General features: G+C 39.7%; 1 protein-coding gene across 1 annotated transcript in view; it reads left to right on the forward strand.

The window, feature by feature from the left end:
* Positions 1 to 6,543: 6,543 nt before the first annotated feature.
* Positions 6,544 to 7,929, forward strand: part of LOC115125277 (cingulin-like protein 1) — a 56,073-nt gene continuing 54,687 nt past the window's right edge. Inside the window, exon 1 of the mRNA XM_065022250.1 lies at positions 6,544 to 6,658. The gene's annotated coding sequence lies outside the window, so the exon portion shown is untranslated. The remainder of the gene's footprint in view (positions 6,659 to 7,929) is intronic.

Here is a 7,929-nt window from a genome sequence, read left to right on the forward strand (position 1 = left end):
TGACAGGTATGGGAATGGGCACCTGACTATAAAAGTGGGGGTGCACAATCTGGGGCATTTTAGATTTTAGATTTTTTTATTACCATTTTCCAGCAATTCTATATTGTTTCTCAACAAGGAGAATCCATGTTTACTTGACAGAACACAACATTTTTTCTCAGGGTTTTGCTACAATAAATAGCATTAAAAGATGGTTTTCAAACTAGATTACTAATCTTCCCTAAAAGTCCCACCCACAGTGAATGATTGACAGGTCTGAAACCCTACCAACTCTGTGACTTACAAACATTCCTCCCCCTCCCCTGAGAATCCCACCCACAGTGATTGATTGACAGGTCTGAAACCCTACCAACTCTGTGACTCACAAACATTCCTCCCCCTCCCCTGACAATCCCACCCACAGTGATTGATTAACAGGTCTGAAATCCTACCAACTCTGTGACTTACAAACATTCCTCCCCCTCCCCTGAGAATCCCACCCACAGTGATTGATTGACAGGCACAGGCACTGTCTATATTTAGGTGCGGGAACCTATTCTATCAGAGGTGAAGGAGCTGAAATAGGTGCCAGTACTCAGTTGGAGTAAGCTCCTGCCCAAGTCAAGCACTAATTTAAGAGTGAAAATTAATATTCAAATGAGATTTTTAAAAATTGTGGCCAAAGGTGTATTCACCAGGAACCACACAGAACCAAATGGAAGCAAAGCAGAATTAAACTAGGAGGGACCTGAATTTGTCAAATAGAAACTCTTGTTTTTGTTGCGAAAATTAAATTAAATTTAAAAAAATGTGATGATTGCTATTGCTTTACCCAATAAGGATTTGCTTCTGGTAGGTGAAGAAGACTTATGGCTGTGTTAATCTTGTAGGGCATTGAAAAATAACTCTCAAATGTACTTTGCTTTTGCATTTTCAACATGGCAGACAGTATGCATACTTGAACTTGAAAGTACACGGTGGAGTTTTGCATTTGCGTACATAAATTGTCAAATAAATTGCAAAGGTATGATTTATTTGCCGTTGTCAGCTTTGCATTTGAGGTTTTGGCATTTATTTACCTCCATATATTTGTTCTACTTGTCATCAGGCAAGTGAAAAGTTTGGACATACCTACTCATTCAGGGGTTTCTTCTTTTTAAAAAACAACAACTATTTTCTACATTGTAGAATAATGGTGAAGACATCAAAACTATAAAATAACACATGGAATAATGTAGTAACCTAAAAAAAACAAAGTGTTAAATCAAAAATAAAAATAAATACAAATTCCAGATTTTAGATTCTTCAAAGTAGCCACCCTTTGCCTTGACGACAGCTTGGCTGGTACTGTACCTCTACAAGCATTTCCCTACACTGGCAATAACATCTGCTAAATATGTGTATGTGACCAATACAATTGGATTTGATTTGATAAATTGCTGCTCTGAAACCAGAAAGAATAAGATCAACCTCTGGTAATCTGGGTCTTTGACTATTTTTTAAAAATGGTTTCGGCTAGAGACATGCGATTTTCTGCGCTGTAATGGACAAGCATGCTCAGATGGTAATTATTATATATTTCATAAAATGGTCAGATATATCTATTTTTAATACAGACTATCATTTTTTTTTTAATTGACAAATGACCTAATGGATTATAATAATTTTCTGGTAGTAAAAAAAAGAGATGCAAAAACACAAGTTTGCCACCTCCTTATTTTAATAGTGAGGGTGCACCTGCTCTGTTTTCTCCATGGCTCAGGCATCTATGGTGCTAACATCTCTCAGGACTTCTTCTTCTTCTTTGGTAGCATGTGTTGATCTGCTGTCGATCCAAGTTAAATAATCTATTCTTTCTTTCTACATATGAAGTGTGGAGGAGGATCATCCTGAGACGGGTAAAGACTATCCAAGACCATCCATCCAAGACCATCCAAGACCATCCAAGACCCAAGACCATCCATCCAAGACCATCCAAGACCATCCAAGACCATCCATCCAAGACCATCCAAGACCATCCAATGACATCCAAGACCATCCAATGACATCCAAGACCATCCAAGACCATCCAAAACCATCCAATGACATCCAAGACCATCCAAGACCATCCAAGACCATCCAATGACATCCAAGACCATCCAATGACATCCAAGACCATCCAAGACCATCCAAGACCATCCATCCAAGACCATCCATCCAAGACCATCCAAGACCATCCAAGACCATCCAAGACCATCCATCCAAGACCATCCATCCAAGACCATCCAAGACCATCGAAGGCCATCCAAGACCATCCAAGACCATCCAAGACCATCCAAGGCCATCCAAGGCCATCCAAGACCATCCAAGACTATCCAAGACCATCCAAGACCATCCATCCAAGACCATCCAAGACTATCCATCCAAGACCATCCAAGACCATCCACCCAAGACCATCCAAGACCATCGAAGGCCATCCAAGACTATCCAAGACCATCCAAGACCATCCAAGACCATCCAATGACATCCAAGACCATCCAATGACATCCAAGACCATCCAAGACCATCCAATGACATCCAAGACCATCCAAGACCATCCAAGACCATCCAATGACATCCAAGACCATCCAAGACCATCCAAGACCATCCATCCAAGACCATCCAAGACCATCCAATGACATCCAAGACCATCCAATGACATCCAAGACCATCCAAGACCATCCAAGACCATCCATCCAAGACCATCCAAGACCATCCAATGACATCCAAGACCATCCAAGACCATCCAAGACCATCCAATGACATCCAAGACCATCCAATGACATCCAAGACCATCCAAGACCATCGAAGGCCATCCAAGACCATCCAATGACATCCAAGACCATCCAATGACATCCAATACCATCCAATACCATCCAATGACATCCAAGACCATCCAATGACATCCAAGACCATCCAATGACATCCAAGACCATCAAAGACCATCCAATGACATCCAAGACCATCCAAGACCATCCAAGACCATCCAATGACATCCAAGACCATCCAATGACATCCAAGACCATCCAAGACCATCCAATGACATCCAAGACCATCCAAGACCATCCAATGACATCCAAGACCATCCAATGACATCCAAGACCATCCAATGACATCCAAGACCATCCAAGACCATCCACGACCATCCAAAACCATCCACGACCATCCAAGACAATCCAAGACCATCCACGACCATCCAAAACCATCCAAGACCATCCAATACCATCCAAGACCATCAAAGGCCATCCAAGACCATCCAATGACATCCAAGACCATCCAAGACTATCCAAGACCATCCAATGACATCCAAGACCATACAATGACATCCAAGACCATCCAAGACCATCCAATGACATCCAAGACCATCCAATGACACCCAAGACCATCCAATGACATCCAAGACCATCCAAGACCATCCAATGAGATCCAAGACCATCCAAGACCATCCAATGACATCCAAGACCATCCAAGACCATCCAAGGACATCCAAGACCATCCAAGACCATCCAATGACATCCAAGACCATCCAAGGACATTCAATTGTTTCTCTGTAAAGTAACCTACAAGACTGTAAAGTAAGCTAAGCTATGAGACCAAGAGACAGAAAAAGGGTTACAGCAGCTCAATAGTCACGATAGGGACATTTCCTGAACCTCCTGTTGGAATTTGACCTGTGCCTAAACTTATAACTTGTTACTGACAAATGCATCTTAACCAGCAAATGTTTTGTATGTTTTATATTCGTTGTAACAGTGAAGAAGAAAAAAGGTAACTCCTTTTTTTTGGTAATAATTGAATGTTTAATTAATCTTTTTATTATATTCTCCTATGTCAGTATTCAACCTCTTAGGGTGCTACAAGCTTAGCTGTACACTCATGTGTGCTACAAGCTTAGCTGTACACTCATGTGTGCTACAAGCTTAGCTGTACACTCATGTGTGCTACAAGCTTAGCTGTACACTCATGTGTGCTACAAGCTTAGCTGTACACTCATGTGTGCTACAAGCTTAGCTGTACACTCATGTGTGCTACAAGCTTAGCTGTACACTCATGTGTGCTACAAGCTTAGCTGTACACTCATGGGTGCTACAAGCTTAGCTGTACACTCATGTGTGCTACAAGCTTAGCTGTACACTCATGTGTGCTACAAGCTTAGCTGTACACTCATGGGTGCTACAAGCTTAGCTGTACACTCATGTGTGCTACAAGCTTAGCTGTACACTCATGTGTGCTACAAGCTTAGCTGTACACTCATGTGTGCTACAAGCTTAGCTGTACACTCATGGGTGCTACAAGCTTAGCTGTACACTCATGTGTGCTCAGATTTTTTTAGCTGTTTACACTCATGGTGCTACAACTTAGCTGTACACTCATGGGTTTTACATAATATTACAAGCTTAGCTGTACACTCATGGGTGCTAATAGCTTAGCTGTACACTCATGGGTGCTACAATTAGCTGTACACTCATGGGTGTAAATAGCTGTACACTCATGTGTGCTACAAGCTAGCTGTACACTCATTGTGCTACAAAGCTGTACACTCATGTGTGCTACAGAAGACAGCTGTACACTCATTGTGCTACTTTAGCTTACACTCATGTGTGCTTCTGTACACTCATGTGTGCTACAAGCTTAGCTGTACATGTTACCAGCTTCACTCATGGGTGCTTAGCTGTACACTCATGGGTGCCCAGCTGTACACTCATGTGTGCTACAAGCAGCTGTACACTCATGTGTGCTACAAGCTTAGCTGTACACTCAGGTGCCTTAGCTGTACACTCATGTGTGCTACAAGCTTAGCTGTACACTCATGTGTGCGCTTGGCCAAGTCAGATTTTTTTGTGCTTTTTGTTTAGGCTATAAATGGAATAATACTTAATTGTTCAGAGTTTTTATTCATAATATTGATGACTTTTTAATAGCTTTTTATTGTTTATATTTTCTACAATTACTAATAAGTAAATATCTGAATTACAGAGCTTTAATTTTAAACTAAGTATGTGTTTCTTCAGAAGACAGTGTAAATATGTATCTTTAATTCCCAATCCATGATTTCTGTATATTGGGGAGATTTCCAGCTTCCTTAGTCCGATTTCCCACTCTCTCTTTGGGCTTTTGGGTTACCAGGTGCCAGTGGTACTTTTCAGCCTGGTACCCACCTTCCTTAGTCCGATTGCCCACTCTCTCTTTGGGCTTTTGGGTTACCAGGTGCCAGTGGTACTTTTCAGCCTGGTACCCACCTTCCTTAGTCCGATTTCCCACTCTCTCTTTGGGCTACCGGACTCTGGGTTGCCCACTCTCTCTTTGGGCTTTTGGGTTACCAGGTGCCAGTGGTACTTTTCAGCCTGGTACCCACCTTCCTTAGTCCGATTTCCCACTCTCTCTTTGGGCTTCCGGACTCTGGACTCTGGACTCTGTATATGGGGAGACCTTCCAGTTATTTACAGTTATGTTGTATTTCATCTTTAGTAAATGTTAACCATTATATTAATAGTAATGTGTACAGAAGTTCTGCTCATATAATGAAATAAATGTTTTTTTTTAGATATCAGAAGTATTTCTTATTTCTCCCTTTAAAAAAGTATCAGACAAGACATATACTATGTATTATTCGAGGTGTTAATGATGATGATCAAGATGAGGATGATGAACACCTGCTCAATTTGCTGAACATTTTATTTGATTTTTGAATGTTTTATTAACAGATATCAACAAACAAGCACACATCAAATCAAATCAAATCCAATTTAATTTGTCACATACACATGGTTAGCAGATGTTAATGCGAGTGTAGTGAAATGCTTGTGCCTCTAGTTCCGACAATGCAGTAATAACCAACAAGTAATCTAACTAACAATTCCAAAACTACTGTCTTATACACAGTGTAAGGGGATAAGGAATATGTACATAAAGATATATGAATGAGTGATGGTACAGAGCAGCATACAGTAGATGGTATTGAGTGCAGTATATACATATGAGATGAGTATGTAAACAAAGTGGCATAGTTAAAGTGGCTAGTGATACATGTATTACATAAGGATGCAGTAGATGATATAGAGTACAGTATATACGTATGCATATGAGATGAATAATGTAGGGTAAGTAACATTATATAAGGTAGCATTGTTTAAAGTGGCTAGTGATATATTTACATCATTTCCCATCAATTCCCATTATTAAAGTGGCTGGAGTTGAGTCAGTGTACAAACTATTAACATTGCCAGGAATCCTAAACAAACAAACCATATTCATTATTAATACAACAAGTTTGAATTACCTATTTGTTTTTCATTTTAGTTAAAGTAGTGCCATATTGTTTAAATTATTTTATAAAATGGGGGGAAAAAAGTTCGGTTTTGATTTAGACCATTTGCATTTGTGAATATGAAAAGTACCTAATATAATTAGCAGTTGAATTAAATATACTACATCTTTATCAATGTCCGAATTTCTGAAATAAATGATTATATCAAAACCTTTTAATTGTACAACCTGCAACTTGTTGAATAGCTGGACAGATCCGCTGGAGGGAACGCGTAGGGATACTGTGTGGAATGAGGAGGGAGAATCCGGACTTCCCATACAGCAACTCCCACAAGAGACTGTCACTTCAGCCAGCGCATGTTGCACTACTAACAGAAGAACTACGCCAATTTAGGTAAGTCCATTAAACGGTTTGCTCACAGGAACACTTTTCTGAACTGTCTAGCTAGCTGTTACTTGAACAGTTAAGTGCTTTATGATGTGATTCTAGTTTTTGGCATTGACTGGTTGGCTATCTTATCGTTCAAGAACATCGATTGATCCGCTAGTAAAGGTGGCGTTTCATTATCCGCTGGTAAAATTGCATAGAGGATTACTCATGCATCTATCCTTTGACTTTAATTACAATCGTACACATAGAGTCAGATAAAGTGCTTATGAAGGAGAGAGTATTTTGTTATTGGTCCTATTTATTTTCATTTAAAGAAGTGTAAACCTATTTTATACTGTAACAAGTAGAGTTTTTTTTATCGCTTTGGTGCCATTTTCACAAGCACGTAGTACATTTTCATAGCTCTTTTGTGCAAAACTCAAAATAGATTATCACAAAGGAAGTTGTTTTAAAAACCAAGCACTTTTTCATCAAATGTAATCAGTGTTTTATCTAGAAATACTGTACATGCTTCACATTGCAATACATGTTCATATTAAGCACTCGCCTATCATACATGTTCATATTAAGCACTCGCCTTTCATACATGTTCATATTAAGCACTCGCCTTTCATACATGTTCATATTAAGCACTCGCCTATCATACATGTTCATATTAAGCACTCGCCTTTCATACATGTTCATATTAAGCACTCGCCTTTCATACATGTTCATATTAAGCACTCGCCTTTCATACATGTTCATATTAAGCACTCGCCTTTCATACATGTTCATATTAAGCACTCGCCTTTCATACATATTCATATAAAGTACTCGCCGTTCACAATGCAAAGTTCACGTTACTTTTGATATGGTCCTCTTCTCTTTTGTTATTTAGAGACATTTTTACTATGACTTAATCCGAGTGCTCTTAATTGAAACGTTTGGTAAACCTACTCGTTGGTAATACCGCAATTTACGTGACAACAGTCCACACATTTTGGTATGCGACCCCAGTGAGAATCGAAGGCAACTGCTTGTGCCATGTTCTTAGGAACTGGGCCACACAAGACCAACTACAATACTATAATATAATGCAGGTCAAAGATGAATGATTGCCATCCCAGTGAATGTACCACAGTACTTCAGGTCATGGAGGAGACATGCAATGATTTCAATTGAGACCTATGTCAAGGCTTGGAAAAAATAATAAGGTGTATTCCTCAGCTGCATGAACAATGAGTATATTTACAGTGATGTGGATGAGAACCTGTGGCCAAATGCTCCAGACAGGC

Source organism: Oncorhynchus nerka, linkage group LG9a (genome assembly GCF_034236695.1).
Source record: "Oncorhynchus nerka isolate Pitt River linkage group LG9a, Oner_Uvic_2.0, whole genome shotgun sequence".
NCBI classification, from domain to species: Eukaryota; Metazoa; Chordata; class Actinopteri; order Salmoniformes; family Salmonidae; genus Oncorhynchus; species Oncorhynchus nerka.